The 24610-nt window shown below is 47.5% G+C and overlaps 1 protein-coding gene and 1 long non-coding RNA gene across 2 annotated transcripts in view; both read right to left on the bottom strand.

Annotated features, from left to right (window-relative positions):
- Positions 1-24610, bottom strand: part of GFOD1 (glucose-fructose oxidoreductase domain containing 1) — a 103490-nt gene that overhangs the window by 76587 nt on the left and 2293 nt on the right. The window lies entirely within an intron of this gene.
- Positions 633-22908, bottom strand: LOC132343653 (uncharacterized). Its single transcript, XR_009492588.1, has 2 exons — positions 22607-22908; positions 633-22476 (listed from the first exon to the last, which is right to left on the bottom strand). It is a non-coding gene; the product is annotated as an uncharacterized lncRNA (long non-coding RNA).

Below are 24610 nucleotides of genomic sequence, written 5' to 3'. Positions count from 1 at the left end.
GCAGAGGCACCAGATGAGATTCCTGGAGCTCAGACTGAGGTGAGTGGTTCAAATTGGGGGTGGCTTCTCTCCTTCCCAGCAGCCTACCCCGTCCTGGAAGCCAAGAGACTGCAAGCTCTTGGAGGACAGGGACCCCACTCCCTTGCTTCTAATAGATTCAAAATAAACCTTTGTTGAGTTATCGCTGAGCTGAACTTCAGCAATTCCAGTGGGCCTCCCCAGAGGCCACAGATGACCAGTGTTGAATGAAGAGTTTTTGGAAAGAAAATTGGAACTCTATCAGTCCTGGGAATTTGCCCAGAATCTGCCTTAGGTTTCGTTTCCCACCTCTCTGGATGGGGGACACTGATGCTGCCCACATCTACGGGTTCCAGGGACGTCAGGGGTACACCAGGAGTCACAAATTCCATCGGGCACAGCAAGTCCCCTCAAACGTGCCATGCTTGAAGCTGAGAGGCAACTCAGAAGAGCCGTGTTAGGGGCCAAAGGGCAAGTTCAAATTTTGTCTCTGAGTTTCAGTCTTGTTCTTTTTTTTTTTTTCTGTCCTGTTTTTGTATGTGATGGTTTTGGTGGTTTAATCACTCAGTTGTGTCCGATTCTTGCAACCCCACGGACTGTAGCCCACCAGGCTCTTCTGTCCATGGGATTTCCGGGGCAAGAATACTGGAGTGGGTTGCCATTTCCTTCTCCAGGGGATCTTCCCCACCCAGGAATCCAACCCAGGTCTCCTGCATTGCCGGCAGACTCAACCGACTGAGCTATGAGGGAAGCCCTTTGTTTTTGTATAGAGTCTATTTTTCATCTCCCAACTTGGTTCTTTGGAAGCAGGGGCTCCATCTCATCCCACTGAGTCTCCTTTGCAGCCGCTGGCTGAGTAGCTTGTAGGTACATGGCAGGTTCCTTCAATGCTGCTCCCGTGATGATGACGACAGGCAGCCCCCTTCGCCCCCCACCCCGCAGGCTGGTATCTCTTTGTGTCACCGAGCCAGAGCTGCTGGGGAGGGGGGAGGACGCCCCGGTTCTGAGGGGGCAGGAAGCACCTGCCGTCACAGACCCTCGCCACGAGGCCGTGGAAAGCGCCCTGGGTCTCCTGAGTCAGCCACCACAGCTGTGATTCCTCCAGCGCAGCCATGGTCGGTGAGCAACCCAGGGCCGCCTCCCCCTATTGTTTTTCCATCCCCTGTCAGCTCACACCTTCCACCCTCCAGGGCAGGGCAGTGCCACTCTGCCCTCGAACTGCCAGCCCTCCTTCGGCAGTTGCTTCCTGTCAGCTGAATCCGCGAGGGCCAGCGGCTCTCTCCCGCCACCGTATCTGGTATGCATGGAGTGCATGCTCTCCTTCACCGTGCGTTCCCTCTCTCTGACTTTAGAGAGAAGTCCATCACCCCACCTCGCCCCAGAATCGGCTATTCTCAGAAACATATGGGAGCCGGGCTGTCTCCACCAAGACAGCCAGCGAGCAGAGGACCGGTCTTGCCAGCTCCAGGAGTGATGGTCATCCAGGACACCTCTTGTACACCATCGGGGCATCCGTGTGTACCAATGAGTCACCAAAATTCTGGGACACAGCGGGGCCACCTTCAGCCTGTCAGGTCTGAAGCTTAAAGCCCCAACCACAGATTCAGGTGCCGACTGCCGATTCTTAGCTGTGTAACATCGGGCAAGTGACTTAACCCCTCTGTTTCTCCATCTATAAATGAAAACCATCATTTCTTCAAAACGCAGTGCTAAGAATTAAGTGAGATGCCTGGCATATGACAAACGTACTTTTAACAAAAAGGGCTGCATTTCTGTGCAGTAGCTTCTGACATCGCTCATCTTCACTGCTATCGTTGGGCCCGTTTAAAACTCCTCTCATTATCTACACCCTGGTGGCTCAGATGGTAAAGAATCTGCGTGCAGTGGGGGAGACCCAGGTTCAATCCCAGGGTCAGGAAGATCCCCTGGAGGAGGGCATGGCAATCCACTCCAGTCTTCTTGCCTGGAGGATTCCATGGACAGAGGAGCCTTGTGGGCAATAGTCCACGGGATCGCAAAGAGTTGGACATAACTGAGCGACTAACTCTTAACATTATTTATACAGAGAGTCTCTGTATAAATGGTCTCTTAAGGACCATTTAAAAATGCAAACATTATTTATATTATTTACCAACAAGTAAATAAGATAAAAGCTCTGAGGGGCCTGGGCCATTTACAATAATTCCAACTGGGGGGCAGGTTATTTTGTCCCCAGTTTTTAAATGTCTTGAGTTAAGGCTCTTCCTAGAATTTCTATACTGATGGTGGCTCAGACAGTAAAGAATCTGCCTGCAATGCAGAAGACCTGGGTTCAATCCCTGAGTCAGTAAGATCTCCTGGAGGAAAAAAATGGCAATCTACTCCAGGATTCTTGCCTAGGAAATCCCGTGGACAGAGGAGCCTGGCAGGCTACAGTCCAAAGGGTCACAGAGAGTCAGACACGACTGAGCAACTAGCACTTAAATTTCTATCCCTCTTTGTACCCCACCCATTGGAGCCAAAATGAATTGGCAGAGCATCTCAGCTCACTTCTGGGTTCAACAGTAAGCAACAGGCTTGAGCTTCTCACCCAACTCACCTTCAGTCTGGTCAACTGTGAGGCCCTGCTTGAGAAGAAACTGGTTTCTGTGAAGTAAAATAAGCTGACATATGTATCCTGTCAAACCCCAGCTCAATCAAAGTTGGTTCTTATTACCAGAACTTTTTGGAGAGTGAGGATGAAGTCACCCTTCCCCTATCCTTTCCTGGGTCCCCTAATCTTTTCCATCAGAGCCCTGAGGTCAGTGGAGTAATGGATGTTTTCCAATTCTAACTGCTAGAATTTAAACAAAATCTGTCCACCAAACCTCAAATGTCATCACCAGCTTTGCAAACTACATACAACAACAGCAGCAAAAGAACCCAGTTTGATGGTTAACCTCTGCCTCCCAATTCCCACTGGCCTCTTCCTTTGGGCTATTACATCTGTTTGGGAAGAAGAAAGTCAAGCAAGCAAGCAATGAAAGAAAAGCACCTTGTGTTCAGGTCGCAAATGCCACCAAGTCGGTGAAGATGGGCTAAGATTTCATTAAGCAGAAAGCATCTCTCTTTTCAAACCAACAAGTCACACAGGTGAACAATCAAGCAACTGAAAGGGAAGAAGGGAAAGGTCTCTTAAGGACCATTTAAAAATGCAAAGGATGTTATCTGTAACACCGCCCTGGGCACTTAATTAACCGTGTGCCCCCATCAAGCCGGGCTCTCCTGACCACCAGACTCCAGAAAGGTGCAGGTGGCCAGCCTGTGGGGGTGGGTGTCCTGGGGTCACGGTGACCATGGGGACTCACTGCCACAGAGCTAGTGAGAGGCAGGGGCAGGGCAGTCCCCCAGATCTGTGCTGTCCACCACCAGAGCCACCAGCTACATAAGACGACTCTCATTTCAATTAACTAAAGTGGAATAAAATGTAAAATTCAGTGTCTCATTTGCACTGGCTGCATCTGATGTGCTCAAAAGCCATAAGGGGCCAGCATCTGCCGCATGGGACGGCACGTAATGTTTCCATTAGCACAGAAACTCTACTGGACGGCATCCCTTCGGGTCACAAGACTCCCCAAGCTCTTTCCATTCCACCCGGGTTTCGGTCTCACTTTTACTGCAGGTGCCTCTATCGAGCACTGTAAAACTGGGTCAGTGGGACAGACCAGCTTTTCTTCTTCATGAAACAGCAGAGAATAGAAAATATCATGTGCCAGTGACATAGGGGGAAGCGTCATGGGATAAAACTGTTTCAACTTAATTCCACTTTGTTGAGACACATACACGCATGTTCTCTATATCGATATATTTATAGTTACATATCTAAGGGGACGACAGAGGATGAGATGGTTGGATGGCGTCACTGACTCGATGGACATGAGTTTGAGCAAACTCCAGGAGATGATGATGGACAGGGAAGCCTGGCATGCTGCAGTCCATGGGGTCGCAAAGAGTTGGACACGACTGAGCAACTGAACAACATAGTTATGTATCTACTTGACCATGAGGTACAACATATTTCTTCCTGTTGTCAGGGTCAGAAAAACTCAGACCCTCTGCACCAGAGCGTGCTCCTGGCCTATAGATACTCTGTGTGTGTGTGCCTTTGCCCCCGCTCACCTTCCCCTCTTCCAGGATGACTCAAATCGCGAGGGAGTGAGGCCGAGCGTCTGCACCATAGCGTCACACGTGGGTTTTCTTGCACACCTGGTTTCCCCTGTGTGCTCTTCCCTGTTAATTCATTACCCCTGGGCACAGAGCCAGGCAACTGGAAGGACCGAGACACTTGTCTGGGCTCCAGGACCCACACACGGGCAGAGGCAGAGGGGAGGCTGGGCAGACAGACCCACAGCCTGGCCAACACTGATTCTGTAGCTTGTGAAGTCTGGCTCTGCTATATCTAGAGCCGAACAGAGTAAAGATGAAGAAATGTCCAGAAATCACCCTTGCTGCCTTGGACCACGCACTCCTCCTGCTTCAGCTGTTAGTTCTATTGTCCCCAGAGGCCAAAAGAAACTGGAATACCCTTTCCCTCATTGGACTTCCCTGGTGGCTCAGATGTTAAAGAATCTGCCCACAATGTAGGAGGCCTGGGTTCAATCCCTGGGTTGGGAAGATCCTCTGGAGAATGGAAATGGCAACCCACTCCAGTATTCTGGCCTGGAGAATTCCATGGACAGAGGAGCCTGGACGGCTACAGTCCATGGGCCACCAAGAGTCAGACACGACTGGGTGACTCACTTTCCCTTACCGGGGTGGTGAACTTTATGCATCAACTTGGCTAGGAAATGACACCCCGTTATCTGAATAAACATTATTCTAAAAGTTTCTGAGAAGGTATTTTTTAGATGAGATTAACATTTTAAATCAGCAGACTCTGAGGAAAGCACAATATTCTCCACAATGTGGGTGGGCCTTGTCTAATCAGTTGAAGACCTTTACTAGAAAAAGATTGCTCTCCCCTTAAAAAGAGGGAATTCTGCCTGATGGCCTTCAGACTTGAACTGCAACACTGGCTCTTCTCTGGGTCTCCAGCCTGCTCTCCGGCCCTGCAGGTTTCAGACTCACCAGTGTTCACAACTGCAGAAAATAATTTCTTAAAATCAGTCTCTCTCTCATTCATATACACATATGTGAATATACACACATACATAAATACATACACACATTCAGTTGACCCTTGATCATCACAGGTTTGAACTGTGTGAGTCCACTTACAGGCAGTTTTTGTGTTTTTTTCCCAATAGACACTACTACAGTACCACACAATCCACTGTTGGCTGAATCCATGCAGATAAAACTGTAGATACAGAGGAACTGTGGATATGGAGGGCCGACTATAAGTTATATGCAGATTTTTTTGACTCTGTGGAGAGGTTTTATCCTTAAACCTCATGATGTTCAAGCAGCAACTGCACATACACACACAAACACACATCCTACTGTTTGCTTCTCTAGAGAAACAAGTTTCTCAGACTAACATACACTCATATTCTATCCAAGAAAGCCTCCTCACGGTTCAAGGCATTCTCTTCTCTCAAATGCCACCTCCTCTGTGCAGCAACCCTCGATTTCTTCTGCCAAAACGATTGCTGCTTCTTTGCTCGTTTCTGTAGTCTATTCCTTGTGCCACATTTTTGCAAACATAATTCTTGTGCCTTGTACCATGATTAAGATTTAGGTTCTGAATCTTGTTATTCAAAGTTTGGTCCACGAACTGGCAGCATCAGCACCCTCTGGAAACTTGTTAGAAATGCAGAATCCCAGGCTTCCCTGGTGGTCCCCTGGATAAGAATACACCCGCTAATGCAGGGGACATGGGTTCAATTTCTGATCCAGAGAGATGCCACATGCCGAGGGGCAACTAAACACCTGACTGAGCCAGTGCTCTTGCTTTTGACCTGTGGTGTTGGAGAAGACGCTTGAGAGTCCCTTGGACTACAAGGAGATCCAACCAGTCCATCCTAAAGGAGGTCAGTCCTGAATGTTCATTGGAAGGACTGATGTTGAAGCTGAAGCTCCAATACTTTGGCCACCTGATGCGAAGAACTGACTCATTTCAAATACCCTGATGGTGGGAAAGATTGAAGGCAGGAGGAGGAGGGGACGACAGAGGATGAGATGGCTAGAGGGCATCACCGACTCAATGGACATGAGTTTGAGTAAACTCCAGGAGTTGGCCTGGTGTGTTGCAGTCCATGGGCTCGCAAAGAGTCAGACACGAATGAGCGACTCAACTGAACTGAGACAGTGTTCTAGAGCCTACGAATCACAAATCCTGAAGTCTAAGAGCCTAGAGCCTGTGCTCTGCAACAAGAGAAGCCACCTCAATGAGAAGCCTGCAATGAAAAGTAGCCCCCACTCGCAGCAACTAGAGAAAGCCCAGGCACAGCAGTGAAGACCCAGCACAACCAAAAACAAACAAATTTGAAAAGTTTAAAAAAAAAAAAAAAAGAAATGCATCATCCCCATCCCAGACCTAGGGAACTGGAATCTGAAAGTTTGAAAAGATACTCAGGTGGTTCATATCACATTAAAGTTTGAGAAGCACTGTTTCTGAACAAAGCTCCTGAACTCCAAGGAGCTTGTGAAAATATCAACACTCAGTTGCCACCCTCAGAGATTCTGATGTAATTGGTCTGGGATGCAGGCTGGGTATCAGGATGCTGAAAATCTTCCCAAGGGTTCTTACCGTGTGGCTAAGCTTGAGAACCATTGTAAATGAACCCCTCATTTTATAAGAGAAATTGAGACCAGTGAAGAGACGGTCAAGCTACAAAGTGAGTTAATGTCGGACCCCACCAAAGTTCCCTGTGTCCCTAAAAATGTTAAGGAGAGAGGGGAAAAAATCCATAGGCACTCTCAGCAAATTTTAAATGAAACCTAGGTCATCCAACACACAACCAATGACAACGCTGTCACGACACCAAGCGTCTCCTCTAGAAAGCGAACCAGCAGGAACAGGTTCTATGAACACAAAGAACCACTCAGTCCAGGCTGGCTCTTAGGAACCTTTCCCATTTTTAATGACTGTCAAACACTGAAACCAGGTGTAAAATTAGTGCTGGGAAAGACAGGAGCCACCGTGGGCTAGGGTGACCCCAAAACGTCCGATGTGGACACAGATTCCACCTCTACTGGTGCCTTGATCTTCTCCTGGCCCCTGCTTATTTGCTTATGTAATTCCTGTGGAAGGCACAAGCTGATATTATTGTGCTGCTCAGTGTTACCATGGCACGGATTTTTCATCTGAAGATAGGAGATAACAGGGAGAAAAGATGGGGGGAGTAAACAGAGCTCTTTTCCTTTCAAACCCTCTCTGCATTTAACTTGACGCTAACAGGTAAAGCCCACTAACTCCCCTGCCAGGATTATGATCAGTTACACCAAGTTTTCCGCCAGGTCACTCCCATCACATGCTTTATGTTTTAGGAAGGGTGCCTAATATGCAGCAGGCACCAACCCAGGAAGACCCTCGCGTGAAAAGTGGCTGCATCCAGACGACTGCTCACGTGTGACAGGGTGACGTTCCCTGTCACCGCCTCCTATAAGCTGTCCCCCGAACAAGTTCTGACCTGGAGTGAATATGTCTTTGGAGAAGAGACATGAATCTGCTTGATGGAGTATGGAATATGTCTTTGATCTGTTGCTGACAATGCAAGAGTTCTTCTTGCACAAAACTACATCTTTCCTTAGTGCCATGGAGGACAATCTGCTTAATGAGGCACCTGCAAACAAAGCTAACCCCAAACACCCACTGTGTTGATAAATTTGTGCTCAGAAATCATACCAAACCCCACTGCATTACTAGCTTGACAGCTGGTAGTGGCAGCCACCCCTGCAGATGAGCTCTCAGCAGTGGTATTAAAGGAAAAAAAAAAACAAAAAACCACACCATCAACGGCACAATGCATGTGGGCAGGCAGGCGGGCAGGCACGCACGCGTGCACACACACAAACCTAGGCAAATAGCCTTCCCACTAGGCCACACCGGTCAGGTCACTTTGCCCCCCAAAACACATTTCCTCCTTTGCAGATAAAGGGGAGACTTTATCTTCCTGGTATAAAAGAGAGCTGTGTTTGTCTAACAGATTACAAAACAACAACAGGTCAGGGTAACCAACCACATGACCACAGTAGGAATAAAACAGCACTTAAAAATATCTGCCAGACCCAGATCACTTCCACCAGGAAGTCACTGGGCTTCCCTGTGGCTCAGATGGTAAAGAATCTGCCTGCAATGCAGGAGACCCGGGTTCGAACCTTGGGTCAGGAAGATCCCCTGGAGAAGGAAATGGCAACCCACTCCAGTATTCTTGCCTGGGAAATCGCATGGACAGAGGAACCCGAAGGGCTGCAGTCCATGGGGTCACAAAGAGTTGGACATGACTGAGCACCTAACACAGATACAGATCACTTTGTCCGGTCAGGGCCAAGCTTTTACAGTGAGTTGTTAGAACGCAAGTGTTGCAGGTGGGAATTTAATAAACTGACTCCAGCGTCTGCATTTTACCATGAAGGTAATGAAAGGTCTAGAGAGGTGACGTCACTTGCCTAAGGTCACAGCTAATTAGTTGTGCTGTCGGGATAAGAATCACCTGTCCAGGCCCCCAGGCCAACACCCTCTGGTTGCTCACATCTCCAACCACAGCCCAAGAAGGGATTCCCACAGACCCTGATGAAGCTCCCAGAACAAAGGTTCTGAAGCTGTGCACCAGCTACACCAGCTCAGGTTTGCCTAAAAGGCATGACTTCTGCAAAGAAAAGGGGAAGTGAAAACTGGAAATATTTCCACCGCACCACCTCTATGTTTCTCTGGAAGGCTGAAGCCAACAGGAGCTTCACTTCCCATTCCGGGGCCAGGTCAGCAGGAAGACGAAAACGACGGAGCTGCCCCCGCTCTTTCCCACAGTGTTTGGGATTTGGCTGCACCCGGTTAGAATTACAAAGAAATCACCCTACAACCGAGAGCCTGTGGCTTCTCCCCAGATTCAGAGTCACTTCCGATTACCTTCCTGAACAACAGCAGAGCTCTTAGGCCCGCAGCAATCCACTTCCACTTCCTGGAAGACCATCTCTCCCCTTTGGACAATGCTGCACTAGTTTTTACACATCACAAACATCTGCACATGCCTGGGGACAACTGTCCCAGATTTTAAGGATCACAGAATATAAGAACTGGAGAGTCAATTCAGCCAAACATCTTCCCCATGTTATGGTCTCTTTCCTCTGGGGGGAGAAAAAAAAAATCAATGTAGTTTTTTCTATTAAGACCATTGAAAAACTGAAAATTTAAAGAAGAAATAAAAATCCACAATCCCATGAGCCCATAATAACCATCCTTAGGATTTTGGCTGATTACCTACCAGGCTTTAATTTTCTGGGCCAGTGTGTATTTTAAGCAAGGCTATCATCATCATATACAATTACTTTCATATCCTTTTTCTTTACCTATGGTTGTATCAAAAAAATTCCCCATGCTGCTATAGTCTTCCCATACATAATTCCAAAGGCTATTTAGTATTTAATCAACTATATTTACCTAACAGCTCTCCTACTTTGGGACATTTATGTTTGTTCCTAGTGTTTCATGACACAAATAAGGCTTCACTGAACCCTATTGTGCGTGCAGGTTTTTTCAGAGTTGTTATTTGAAGTTATTTCCTTCGGAGAGCTTACCAGAAGTCAATCTCCTATTTTTTTTTCATTGTTGGAGAAACACAGGCCCGGAGTGATTAAATGTCTGATAAGGTAAAACGAACAGCCTCTAGGGACCCCGGTTCCATCCTGACTCAGCTGTCAACGATTAGCCGTGAGAACAGCAATCAGCCGCTCCAACTCCTCTGAGACTCAGTTTCCCTTGAGTGTTAGGGGATTGGTCCCTCCAAGCCTATCAGTGTCTCTGTCCACCATTCCACAGGGCCTCCCAGGAGACACCAAATCACCCACCTGTCTCCCTGCTTTTCACATCAGCTGCTCAGGAGAATGACCTGGTCTACGCTCATCGTGAGATCAGAATTGTTTAAACAGGCAGGGGCCTTGCAGTCCAAGCCCGGGCCTTGCAAACTGTGGCAGCTGCAGTGGCTGTTTCTCCCTCCACCCCCGAGTCCTTGGCGCTGAATCCAGGTCAGCCGTGGACTCTGACAGCCCTCGCTTCATACCTGAGTGTGCTGACCAGAGGGTGCTGTGTCGACGGTAAACACACACAGGCCTGCACTTGGGGGCTTCCCAGAATCCCGCCGTGCAGGCGATGGAGCTCGCCCGAGTCTCCTATCAGACTTCTCGAGGACAGCAGAGGCCACTGTGAGCCCTAGTCACACCCCCACGGGGTCCACGCAGGTGCAAACATGGCCCTCAGCCCAGAGCACACAGAACCGACGGAGGACCACGCACTCCTGTGTGCATCTTGTCTACGCCAGAATTTGCATTTATTTCTGTCCTCTTTAAACAATAAAAAATAACCAGGAGAGAAGGGAAGACAATGAAACCAGCATTTCTCAGGCTCTCAGCATCCTGCTTAACATCTGCAGCTCCCCAGCTATTGTGCCCCCAGTGATGGAATCAGATGACGTGTGCTCCAATTTAGTCACCATTTCCCCCTTTTCATCCTTCGTCTGTGAAAGCCCTATGGCCTGTGCGCATACGGCACGTGGATTTGGCAGCACATTGTGTTGGTAGATACGCCAGCTTTGGAGTCAGGCGCTCCCACGCTGAATTGCGATTCCACTTCTCCTCTGCTGGGTGAAACCTGACAAAATAGCCTGTTTCACGGACTCGAAGACACTGCTGCGAAGACCAATGGTGATTTTAATTATTACCAAGAAAGAAAAGCTGCTGCCAATTAAACTATGACCTGACATCAATTATAAGTCAGTTCCCTATTTTAGATGATAAGTGTGGGGAAAAAAATGTGTCCTAGGTAAGTGAACGAGGCATGATATTCAAGTTCTCTCCCGTGCAACTTCTCACTTCTAAGACGGAGACATTACATGCCCGACCGGAAAGCCTGGTTTTAAGGTGGGAATGAAGTGACGCTTGTGCCCTGGACCTGGTCCAAAGTACTTGAGAACATGTTAGCTCCTCATACGTAACTTTGTCCTGTATTTTCCAAGTCTCCTGCAAATCTGTTATCATACTTTACCACAATTTTAAAAAATACAAAACATTTTAAATTTCAAAAAGAGAAAATGTCAGTTCCTCCTCTCGTTCCAAAAGGGGAGGGTAGGTTCTAGATAGAGTCTAGACGTTCTTAGAAAAGTCCTTAGATGTTCTTTTCAGAACAGCGAGCATATCTCACACGTCTTCGGCCTCTTCTCAACGCCCTCCCTGACGTAGAACAAGGCCGTACACATTCTAGGCATCCAATAGATGGATAGTGAATACAGCGTAAACTAGTTTGAAAGCCGGTGTATGCCCACGTGCGGCACCCCTGTGGGAGGGTGTGGCCGCTGCAAGGACCTGTCAGTGTCGAGCGCGTCTCTCGGTATCATCCTGGGTCATGGGGGCTGGAAAGGAGAAGAGCAGATGGCAGGTACACATCCCCCATGGAACCCGCACGCGGGCAGGCTGTGGACGGCAGCCCGCTGCACGGGGGCCAGCACTTGCGGCTACATCTCAGGTCCGCAGACAAGCACGGACCTCCGCCTCCCGGGAAAGCCGGGCTGCCTCTGCGCCGTGGATGCGAACGGCTGTGCATGTGAAGGCAGACAGGCCATGTCCCCAGGGGCTCTCAGCCTCTCCCCAGGCCTCTCTGAGACTGCACTGTGCCGTGTAAACAAACGTCCCACGTGGGTGATGCTGGAAGGAGAACAGTTCAGACAAACAGGACTGTGTGGCATGGGGGGATTTTCCCCCAAAATGTTTACAGCTCCTGTTTTCTCCTCTAGTGCCTCTGGAAAAGGGCAGGGAAACAATCTAATTTCCTACCACCCACTTTTGATTATTCATAGTCAGGTAGGAGAAGAGAGGCACTGCCAATGACAAATTTAAACGACAAGTCATCTGAAATCCTGATGCCGCCCTTGACTTGAGTCAAGAGACATCACAAAGCCACCCACTGCTGCCTCCAAGCTCCAATTAGTTGGAATTTCACAGTCCCGGTTCCCCAAGGAACGCTCACACAGATGGGTATTGCTTTCACAAAGTTAATGGGACTTGAAAGGGGAAGAAAGCAATAAAAATTACTGAAATAGCAATAACCTATTCGTGGAGGCGTATCTGCTTGAGTGCTTGTGTAGCCTTTGCCCTTGGATGAAGATAGGACAGAGGGAGCAGGGAGAGGAGGAACAGTCAGAAACCACGTCCCCACCAGAGCTGCAGAGCAGAGGCTGTGGAGGGGGAAGGCAGGATGCTCCCCAACCCAGTCCCAGGCCTGCCCGCAGGGTTCTCGCAAGATTGAGGGGCATCAATCTTGCCCCTCCCCCAACCCCTAGATGCAGACTCCAAAGTCCCTGTGCTTCTTTGTGCTTTGGGCTCTTCATTGGCCAAAGGCGAGAAAAACCTCAGAGGGTTGCTGAGAGACTTAAGGAAGTGTCGAGGGGAACCTGCATTCCTGCCCTGGTGTCACTCAGCCTCCTCTGGGGACACCTGCCACCCAAAGTCCCCGCGAGGACCCCCAAGGCTGGGAGTTATGTCACTTACTTCTGGTTGCCCATTTCTGACCTCTAAAGAAGATTTTAGGAGACTTACCCCAGTACTTCTTATTAATAACAGAGTCCTTACTAACAAATGTAGGAGGTGGTACCTACACATCATTAAACATCCACTAATCATTAGCACCTCATTCCTAGGAGAAAAGGAAACACATGCAAAAGTTTGGATTTCTCAAAAATCCCTGTTCAGATCAAGAATAAATGACTGCTTTGCTCACAGCCAAATTTTCCAGTCCAACAGAAGTTTCTACAATGATGGAAATGTTCTATGCTGCAGTGTCCAATATGGTAGCCTCCAGCGGTGCATCCCACCACTGGTGGCCTTTGAGCACTTGAAACGTGGCTACAGCAATTGAGGACCCGGATTCTTTATTTTATTTAGTTTTAATTTATACAAAGTTAAAGAGCCATGTATGATTAGCGACTACAGTAATGCAAAGATCTGGAGAGTGCCTGGTATACAGTGTTAGTTGCTCAGTCATGTGTGATTCTCTGCAACTCCATAGACTTAGCCCACCAAGCTCTGGGATTTTCCAGGCAAGAATACTGGAGCCAGTAGCCATTCCCTTCCCCAGAGGATCTTCCCAAGCCAGGGATCAAACCTGGGCCTTCTGCATTGCAGGCTGATTCTTTACCATCTGAAGCCACCAGGGAAGCCCCACCTGATATACAGCTGGTGCTCAATAAAGACTGGCTCAAGGGAAGAATGAATGGACACTAACTCACCATCCTAAGTCCTGATTAAGCAGGATTCCCATGCTTTTTGAGCACCCACTTTAAACAAATCCCTGTTTAAGTCTACGACCTTCTGAGTTAGGTAAGTTTATCATCTCTGTTTTACAGATAAAGAAACGGAGGCTCAGAAAAGTGCAGGAGCCCCAGCCATGTAAAATGTAGTAAAAGCCAAGACTCAACCCCACACAGGAGGACAGGCAGCCTCTTAAAAAACTAGTCAACTTTTCCACTGATGAGAAAAGCATTCCGATACCTCACTTTAATTTCTACAGGATGACACCAGATTCAACGATTTTTTTAGAAACTTAGAAAAGGAAAGAATTTTTCCTTTTGAAACGGAGCAATGAATATACAGTGTTTCACATTTGGGCATCTTTTAAGAGCCTAGCCAGACAGCGCACCCACCAAGCAAGGACCTCCTGGGTCCCCAGTCAAGAATTAACAGTGCATCCCACCACTGGGGCTGCTCCGTAAAATCAACTCCCATGACAGCCGACTCCTCTGCAGTTGCCGCCTGGTCATTATGTAGGTCATCATAGGAGGTTCTCACCTCCTAAGGCTGACAGGTGACAGCCTGTGACACCTGTCCACCTCTCATGCACTGAAGTGTCCTTCTCCAAGGAGATCACTCATCCCTTCTCACCCAGTGACTCACAGCCCCAGGCCTGCCTCGCCCCTTGGGCCATAAAGAAAGAAAGTGAAGTCACTCAGTCATGTCCGACTCTCTTGCAGCTCCATGGACTGTAGCCCATCGGGCTCCTCCATCCATGGGATTTTCCAGGCAAGAGTACTAGAGTGTGGTGCCATTGCCTTCTCCAGGGGATCTTCCCGAGCCAGGGATTGAACCTGGGTCTCCTGCATTGTAGGCAGATGGTTTACCATCTGAGCCACCAGGGAAGCTCTTAACCATAAGGGGCAGAAAGAACACTGACATCTATACACTACCTACCACGTGTGTAACACACAGCTAGTGCAAAGCTGCTATACAGTGCAGGGAGCTCAGCCTGGTGCTCTGTGATGACGGACATGGGTGGGATGGGAAAGTCAAGAGGGAAGGGATAGATGTGTACATACAGCTGATTCACATGGTTGTACAGCAGAAAATTAACAGAACCCCTAACAGCAATTATATACCAATTAAAAAAAATAAAAACTAAAGCAAGTTAGAGCTAAAAAAAAAAGTGAAGAAGAAAGACATCACCATCCGACACAAGCACAAAACCAGAAGATGAGCTCGGCCAGCTCCATCTTCCCCTCTGTTGACCCTCCCCTCCCTCACGGCAAGGCCCCGCCCCACTCCATCACAGAGACAGTCCCATCACACTGAGAGCACCCGGCCTCACAAGGCTTCCAGCTGCTTCACACCCCTTAAGGGGGCTTCAAACCCCTTAAGACCCCTTGGGTCTCTCTCAATGGGGTTTTTCCCAATGCCCCCCCCAAGCTGCTTCCTCTGCCTCCCCCAGAGCTGTATCATCCGTGACTGTCACTATTTGGGATCCGAGGGCGAGAGGCAAGAGGCACTTACTGCTGACAGTGCAAGGGGAAGACTTGCTGACTATATGTACATTTAATTCTAGGTAAGAAAATTTTTTATATTCCGGACATTTTTAAACCACTCTTTCTCCGAGGCAATTGATTCATAGGAAACAATTTTTCCCAGAGTGCTGCTACAGAGCCAAGCGGTTCCTTGAAGAGGATTTTACATCATGGAGCATTCTACAACTTCCTTTTAGTTATTTACATCGGACGGTAATGAATCTGCCTGCAATGCAGGAGGCCCAGTTTGATCCCTGGGTCGGGAAGATCCCATGGAGGAGGGCATGGCAACCCACTCCAGCATTCTTGCCTGGGAAATCCCGTGGACAGAGAAGCCTGGCGGGCTACAGTCCTTGGGGTCACAAAGAGTCAGACACAACTGAGCAACTAACACCCTCTTCTTCGTCCAGTATAAGCCCCACCTCCTCCAAAGGTTCTTCCAAACCATCTCACACTCAGGAATAATCTGCAGTTCTCAGCTCTCAGGCAGCATCCATTATCTGCAAGGCCACCTCCTCGGGGACCCAGGCTGCCCAAGGGGAAGGGCACTGGGGACCAGTGTGGTCTATTCTCACCGCCCCGTGCATTTGATCTCTAACCTCAAACTCAAGCTCCTCCCTCAGCCAGACAAAAGCTCATCAGTGAACTGGGGCCAGTGCTTCTAGAAGACAGCAGGACTTCATCCCCGATGAGAGGAAGTCCCTCCCAAGTCTCACCGTCGCATCTCCCATTCCACCCACACCACACTTTCTATGAAGAGAATCCTCTTCAAACACTTCCTCCGCTTTTCCCTTCTTCTAGCACCCTTTATAGACTGGCACTGGCAAGCTACCCAGGTGGCCAGCCCTTAATCCGGTGCTGATATTTTGGGGTTACTCAAGGGCCTGAAGCAAACACTTCCTGCTGCTGCAGGGTAACGATTCATTCTGTACTTAATCACATACTTCGTTGCATTTCTGTGTCCTTGCGAAGGGTTATCTTCTCTCAAGAACAAAGATTGTATCTTACTATCTAGAGTATTGCTCACCACACCTACAGGCATTCAAAGGCATTTATTAAATAGAAATGGGGAAGGGGGAAGGACTCTCTCCAGACAATGGGCAAAATAAATGATTGAAAGGTCCTGGGGCACCTCTCAAAAAAAAAAAAAAAAGAAAAATCTTTGAATTGGGAAGGGTCCTCAAAGGATGTTTAGAGTACCATCAGGGCCCCGGGCAACTCAGGAGCCCTTGTCATCAGCATCTGCTCACATGATTGTCTCTCTGTTTTAAATAATGAACCATTTCAATGAATATTTGGCAAAGCTAATTTCACTTGGGTTGCAGAATTAGTTCATCTGTATCTAGTTTCAAAATCAAAAATAAAGAGTAGCATTTAAAACCCAAAACCTACCCCTAAGTTAACAAGAAAATCATAAAACCATTGCTTCCACCTCAATAATAAGATGACAAACAACCCAATTTAAAAATGGTCAAGAGATCTGAATAGACATTTCACCAAAGAAAATCTATGACTGACTAATAAGCACATGAAAAGGTGCCGGGCATTATTAGTCATTAGGAAAATGCAAATCAAAATCACAAGATACCATTGTGCACTAACTGTAACAGCGACAAGTGGAAAGACTGACAACATCAAGTGTTGGTGATGATGTACGGAAATTAGAATTCTCCCACATAGCTGGTAGGAATATAAAATAGTGCAGCTACTTGGAAAATACTTCGGCAGTTTCTTAAGTTAAATATACGTACTATGCATGCATGCCTGGTCAGACACTCAGTGGTGTCTGACTCTTTGAGACCCCATGGACTGCAGCCCTTCAGGTTCCTCTGTCCATGGGATTTCCCAGGCAAGAACACCGGAGGGGGTTGCCATTCCCTTCTCCAGGGCATATGCCTGACCCAGGAGTGGAACACAGGTCTTCTGCATTGCAGGCAGATCCTTTACTGTCTGAGCCACCAGGTAAGCCATAAATTTCACTCCTAGATATCTAGTCAAAAGAAATGAAAACATGGGTCTATAAAAGACTCGTATGCAAATGTTCATTGCAGCATTATTTATAATAGCTAAAAACTAGAAACAATACAAATACCCATCAAATGATGAATGGATAAAACAAAATGTTTTCTACGTATATAATAAAATATCATTCGGCAATTAGAAAAAACAATGAACTCCTGATACATGCAACAGAATGATGAATATCAAAAACATGCAAGGTGAAAGAAGCCAGGCTTAAAAGACTACATTTATATGAAATTCCTAGGAAAGGCAAAGTGTTAGCAGATCAGTGGTTGCCTGGTGCTAGGGATGGGAAAGGGGGATTGGCCAAAAACAAGCATGAGGAAATGTGGGGGGATGTTGGAAGTGTTTGAAGCCTTTGGTGGTGATAGTTTCACAAGCACCTATGTTTACTAAAAATCATAAAATCACTCACAACGGTGAACTTATGATTAAATATAAAGCATGTCTCAGTAAAGCTGTTTTGCTTTTTTTTTTTTTAAGTAATGCTAAAGCTGCAAACCAACTTAATTTGGGGCTTCAAAACTGGATAGTTTCAGTTTATGGATATTAAAGCTAACTAAGAGAGCATCTCAGTACCCTAAGGGCTATTCTAGTCAGAAATTGGAAATTTAAAAAACAATTCATATCATTTAATGTAAAGTTTCTTTTCCGCAATTTTTCATACTCATTAACAATTCTCAGGGCAAGTCTAGAGGCTTCCCTGGTGATCCAGTGGGCTAAGATTCCACATTCCCAATGCAGGGAGCCCTGGGTTTGATCTCTGGTTGGGGAACTGGATCCTGCATGACGCAACCAAGACCCAGTGCAGCCAAATAAATAAACACTTTTTTAAATAAAGTCTAAACCCCAAGGCATCCCAGACTTGCCCAAGCCTGAGAGACCAGTTCCCCCGCAGCCCTGCTGACACGTCGAGGGCTGTCAGGGAGAGGGGTCCATGAGACTCCCAGGCGGGGGTGCAGGAAAGTCTTTTGACAGCATTCCCTTTGGGTTGAGCCCGAAACACAAAGGAACCCCCCCTTTGTGTGGGTGGATGACCACCCAACATCTTCCAGCTTCCGAGCAAGGCTCAGTGAGTGCGTGTGTCCTGAGTCTCTTCAGTCGTGTCCGACTCTTTGTGACCCTGTGGACTGTAGCCCGCCAGGCTCCTCTGTCCCTGGGACTCTCCAGGCAAGAATACTGGAGTGGGTTGCCATGCTGTCCTCCAGGGAATCTTTCCGACCCAGGGATAAAATCTGCATCTTTTATGTCCCCTGCATTAGCAAACGGGTTCTTTACCACTAGCATCACCTGAGAAGCCCCCAGGGGCCCACACCTATCAGCTGAGTCCCCCAGAGTGGCTTCTCCTAGTCTTTCTAGACCCACAGTCCTGGCCAGGTCTGCAAGGCGTCTCCTTGCCCAGCTCCCCTGGCCACGTGGCCTTGGTCCAGACGAAATCTGTACTTGTCAGGATTCTCCAGAGAAACAGGATCAATAGAATATGGATAAATAGAGAGCGAGGTTTAATTTTAAGGAATTGGCTCATGCCATGAAGAGGACTGGCAAGTTCTAAAGTTTATAGGACAGGACAGCAGGCTGGAAACTGGAGAAGAGCTGATGTTGCCATTTCCAGGAGGAAAGCGGTCTGAAAGCAGAAGTGCTCCTTTCTCGAGGGCCTCAGTCTTTCCTGACTCCTTCGAGGCCTTAAGCTAATACTTGAACTCAAAGGGTCTCTGCCTCCTGGTGGTCCTCTGCTGATAGACATCATGCAACAGGTGCTCCATGAAGACCTGCAAACCCACATAAAACTCCATGGAGATGGTCATGTTCATCTACTCTCCCGTTACCTACTTAAAACCCATGTGCATTCCTAAATTTAGTAATAATGACAAGGTTGGCATCATTTGATCCCCGTATACGTTTTTCTCTCTACTGTTTTACCATGGTCATTTCAACACCACCAAAATGCCAAATGTGGAATTTCACAAAGTAAAGAACCTCTATCATCAAGAAATATCTGCAGCTGTAAAATCTTTAGCCAAGTCTGTGTTCTTATAATCAGCACCTGTGTGCAGTGTGGACTGGCTCAGAATGACCACTCTTAATCCCTCCACCTCTGCCCTGCAATAGACTGGTCCCTGCAGCATTTTGTGATGTATCCCCCACATTGTGAGAGAACCTCCAAAAAGGCTGGGTCAGGAGAAAGCATCAGGCAGGAATAGGAACACCTGGGGGCAGGGAGGACTGCCCTTATCAGGCAGCGAGACAAGTAATTTTTCTGTTTGGGAGCTGCATGTGGACAGTGTTCCGCCCATCACACAGGCGCAGGAGGCAGAGGAGGCTGCCTGAGAGAGAGACGCTTGATAGAGGTGACGCGCGGAGAAAAGCAGAACTCAAAATGGTGAAATTCCAGGAGTTCGTGGGTTCCAGGTACCTACGGAGACCCAGCAACATCCCTGCCCCGAGCTCCACGAGGTGCCCTGCATCCTTCCCACAGGTGATGCTAAATCTTCCCAGAGGACGGTGAATACCTGGAAACTCACCATCAGCACTTTGGAGACCGCGTATCTATGAAGCCAGGACTGGATTTTCAGCATGGACGCCATCGGAAGCCTAGTTTACACACATTCCCTTTTTAAAATAAGGAAACTTCAAACTCTACTTTCTGAATCTAGCAGGAAGGAGTCATCTCATCAGAAAATGAAGGGGAAAGTATCTCCAGAAATACCACTTGGGACTGTCTAAATTACTGACCACACTGGGGAGAGGGAGAACCAACATTTACTGAGCTGATGCAGACAAAGGAGGGTGGGGAGGGGCAGTGAGCATGAACTAGGTCTTTATCTTGCCTCCCACATTTAAACTGTGTATGATAGTATCCTTAACTCCATTTTATTGATGAAAAAACTGAGGCTCACAAAGGGTGTTACCTCTGCCAAAGCCACACGGTTGCAACCTGCCAACCTTTCCCAACGCTGGTTACTTTTATGTATCACCACGTCTTAAATCATAAGGCTCTTGGATGGATCAGGATGTCCTTGAATCAAAATAGAGAACTAATTGCCTATGTCTTTCTCAGTGAAACCTTTAAAACACGTTATTTACTTTCACTTTTTTTTGGGGGGTGGTTCTTTCCCAGTTTCAGCTATCAAAATGTCCAACTTCTTCATTTGGCTTCTTCCCACTCCAAAATAAACTTCTGCAGACTTGTACGTTTGCAAAGCCAGATACCATCAACAATCATTCACCTGAACCTAATTTCAGTTAGATGAAATGAGGCTGGTGATGCTTGACTTTTCCTAACAGTAAATAGAGTCATTTCTTTCATTTACATAAAGCCCCAGAGCTTTCTCAACTCTACACCAAATCAATAGACCGAAATAATTTCTCTCTGTGCTCAGGGGCAGACACTCAGATAAAAATGCAATTGCCTTTACTACAGACTTCAGACAGGAATAGACAGAGAACAGACCTTGAAGGAAGAACAGGAAATGCAGGGTTTGCTGGAGTTTCAGAACGGTTACTATCAACTCCAAGTACACCGTGTGGTTATCTGCAGCCGTATCTCTGCTCGTGTGGCAACGGTGACCGAGGGGGCCCTGTTTCCTCCCCACTCTCTCAGGCCTGTCCCCGCAGCCCTCCTCAACCTTGAGCAATTTGCTGACACTGTGAAGTAGGGCAGAAAAGGACACAGTGCTCCCAGTCCACAGCTAATGATGCCAAACAAGTTGGGGCAAGATCAGAGTGAAGCAAGTTCAAGGCTCAATGAAACCCTACAGCCTTATTCAAAGCAGCATCCACCCCAGGGGGAGACCTCCCCAAGGAAGCCTGCACTGTTTTCTCTAAAAATCAGGGCAGGGACCGTGGACACAGATGTCATCTTGTGACACATAAAGGCAACAGGTATTTTAACACAGTTCCCCTGTCAGCTTAACAACTCATGGTGGGGGACGCCTTGTTTTCCCAGAGGCAGAGAACCGTCACACTTCTGTGTCTGGCTGCTCCAGTGTATGTGCCACCTGACAGCTGGATGGAAATTTTGCATCTTGGGTCCCACCCTGGAATCTGCATTTTGACAAGATCCCCAACCACAAATTAATGTTTGCAAGGTACCAGGCTACTGCACACCGGACAAAAATGTTCTGTATTTACTGACACATCCTGTTGATAAGCAGAGCATTCATTCATTCGATGAAAGGCATTCATTTGGCAATCAAGAAATATTTATAGCGTGCCTATGATGTGACTCAGTGCCTGGCACTGTCTAGGGGAGATAAGGCAACCCGGTGAGTCAAGCAGACAAAGGCCCTACCACCTCGAAGAACTTACATTCTAACTGCGGAGACAAGTAGCAAATAGAAGAATAAGCAAACACATAAAAGAGATTATCACCACCTTTGACAAAGAATCCATGAATTTATCCTTGGAGCACACTGGCCTGCAAGCAAAATGCTGTATGTGCTAGATTATTCATTACAAATTTGTATACGCAAAAGGTAGGAAACAACCGAAATGTTGAGTCACCGGGAACTGCTTAAATAAATTCTGGCTTATCTATACAGTGAAATGCCATGCAGCCAAAAACAGGAAGAACAGGACTTTTACCTTCTGAGTTTTCCATATACACCTGTATGTATGTGTGCACGCTCAGTTGCTCAGTTGTGTCGGACTCTTTGCGACTCCATAGACTGTGGCCCACTAGGCTCCTCTGTCCATGGAATTTTCCAGGCAAGAATACTGGAGTGGGGTGCCATTTCCTACTCCAGGGGATCTTCCCCACCCAGGGACTGAACTGGTGTCTTCTACATTGGCAGGTGGACTCTTTACCACTGAGCCACCTGGGAAGTCCAGTATAGACTTTTAAAATCTTCAAAAGGGACATAAAAACTTATAACCATGATTACCACCAGTTGACAGGGACTAGGCGACACTTCCTCCTCATTGTGTACTATTTTGAATGTGTTAGAGCTTTTGAAATTTGTACCATCTGAATATATAACCTACGTAAAATAGCTGAATTAAATCTACTCTTTACACAGATGCTTTAATGTGAGTGCAAGAAAAGATGGAGGTACACGGTGCTGAGACTTGGGGAGTTGGGGTTGGGTCAAGATTGAGGAAGGCGCAGGATTTGAGGAGGAGGTACCACTGGGGCTGAACCTGGAAGGGTGAAACAGGCATCCATCACACACATGAGGCAGAAGGGAGTTCCTGACAGAGGCGTGGACGCAGGAACAAAAAAGGGTCTTTCCAGGAAACACCTGCAGTTTGGTTTAGTTGCAGGGCGTGGGGTTCCAGAACCACCGGCAGGACATGAGGCTGGACAGAGGCGAGGTCTTGCCTGCTGTGCCAAGAAGCTGGGGCTTTTCCTAGAAGTGATGAAAGCAGGGAGCAGTAACATGAGCAGGTTTGCAACTCTTCGAGGTAATTCCAGCAGCAGCGTGGAAGGTGGACAGAGGCAGGGCTGGAGGTGGGCAGACTGGAGCCTAATTCAGATGAGATAAGGGCCTAGTTCCTTCTGTGGGGGAAGCAATGACGTAGACAAGGCAACAGACATGAGAACAGTGGGGAGTCGGCATCAACCAGATTTAGGAACTGATTCCATCAGAGGGGTAGACACAAATAAAGGATAACGCCAACCATCTCACCTGATGGGGGTACAAGGTGCCACTCTCTAGGAAGGAAGTGAGGCAAAGGAGCACATTTAGGGGATGGGAGACGAAGGCATGACTATTTCCGGGGAGGTGGGGGAAGCACAGCGGTAGGTTCACATCTCTAGCTGTATGTCCTTGAAAAATTCGACTCCACCCTCGTCTGTAAAATAGGGCCAACAGTCATCCTAGAGGATTATTTTAGTCATGAAACAAAACATGTCATAGACCGCACCTACCCCATTGCACATAGTAGGCATGTGACAAGAGGCAGCCCCAGACACTGTGCCCCGGACACTGTAGAAATTATACATTGTAGAAAAATGTCTCCAACAGAGAAATGCTAAGTTCACTAAGGTAGGGATTTCAGGCCATTTTTGGAAATCAGTGGAGGATGCTGTGGTTCAATCGATCACAAGTTTTGCGTCTCCATCCTGGCCACCGCCCCTCACCTCTGACCAGTATGGATGGAGGGCACAGATCTCTTGCCATTGCTGGGCAAGCAACTCAAAGAAGGACAAGAGGAGGCCAGGACCAACCAAGCTTGGCTTGTTTCAATTCCAGGCAAACACTAATATCTGCAAACCCTCAATGGCCAGGCCGGCCCCATAACTGTTTGGGGTTTGTCACTTCCTGTGTTGCATGCGTTCAATCTCCAACTGTGACAGCACAGCAAACCGAGATGACCAACCCATCGGGCATGCGCAGATACAATGGAAAGAAGAGTCAAGTCTAGCGATTTTCCGGTGAAGATGAAGCCTCGAATGAGCCCAAGTCCAGTCATCTCTAAATCCAGAGTCTCCACATTGCCTACAATCAAAAGCAGGTGGTCTGATTACCTGTGAAATCAGGAATTTTAAATGGCCAAGACTTACCATAAAAATATGAACAAACCCCTATTCCTTAGGCATGATTACACCATGTCTATTTCTTTCGCCTCTGACACTTCGTTCTGAAAAGGTAACCCATGTCTGTCTTGTTAAGGAAAAAAAAAATCACAGGGATTTTTAAAAATAAGATCAGAAGTATCCAGAAATGTATCATCTGTGCCACTTCTCTCAAAGCCAGAAAACCAGAACATCCCTGTTCCCCAAACTGCTGCCCTCCAGGAGCCATGCTCTGCAGTTGCTCTGTGGGCCTGACCTTCAGGGCTGAGCTGCCATGGGGTGGGGGGGGCAGGGGAACAGTGTTACAACAAGGTCTTTCTGATGTGATCAGTCATAAGCCCTTGAGCAGAGACAGGGCTCAAGACGGATCTGTTTTATATGCATTGCCCTTACAGATTTATGCTATAAGACAGTTATCATCTGTTGAATATGCACAGCTCCATCGTGAGCACAGAGGCTAGCTACCCAACATATATATTAGATCAAACAGAAAAGAAATATTGGCCAGAACCCCACGACATTACATTCAAAACCAAAGAAACCAGGCAACAAAAGTTAGAAGCTTAATAAAATTTACGTGAAAACTGACAGCCGTGGACAGCCTCCTTAGATATCCTATCAGATGTACCATCTGAGACAACAAAAGAATGGCCTGATAAAAGTGGTTTTCTAGGGATAGCGTGTTCTACATCTGATCATAGTTCTGGAAAGATAAAATTAAAATATATGTACATGTCACCAACCCTAAGTCCATGCCTGTTTTTAAAAATAAAACATTCTTTCCAAGATTGCATAAATTCCCACTGGTCTCTGGATGCTGTCTCCGCTCCTTCCCAGGGCTTCTCCTCCAACTCTTCCCTACGTCCTGAGCTCTAAGCTGCGTCTCTTTTCCTGAACAACAAAAATTCCAACTTTCAAGGGTGGGCAATGACATTTTCTCAGGCCCGAAGGAGCGAGCACAGAGTCAGCCACGACTGAACAACCAAGGAGTGAGCAACCATCCAGGTGCATGTAAGAACTGCTGATAGACAACAAAACATGCACTGCTTCCTCTGGGCATGGCAGGGACTCTGATACTCTGCTCGCAGATGGTCCAGTCTGCCTGGACTAGGTG

The sequence above is a fragment of the Bos taurus genome, chromosome 23 (assembly GCF_002263795.3).
Source record: "Bos taurus isolate L1 Dominette 01449 registration number 42190680 breed Hereford chromosome 23, ARS-UCD2.0, whole genome shotgun sequence".
NCBI lineage: Eukaryota > Metazoa > Chordata > Mammalia > Artiodactyla > Bovidae > Bos > Bos taurus.
This window is presented reverse-complemented; position numbering and strand designations above follow the sequence as displayed.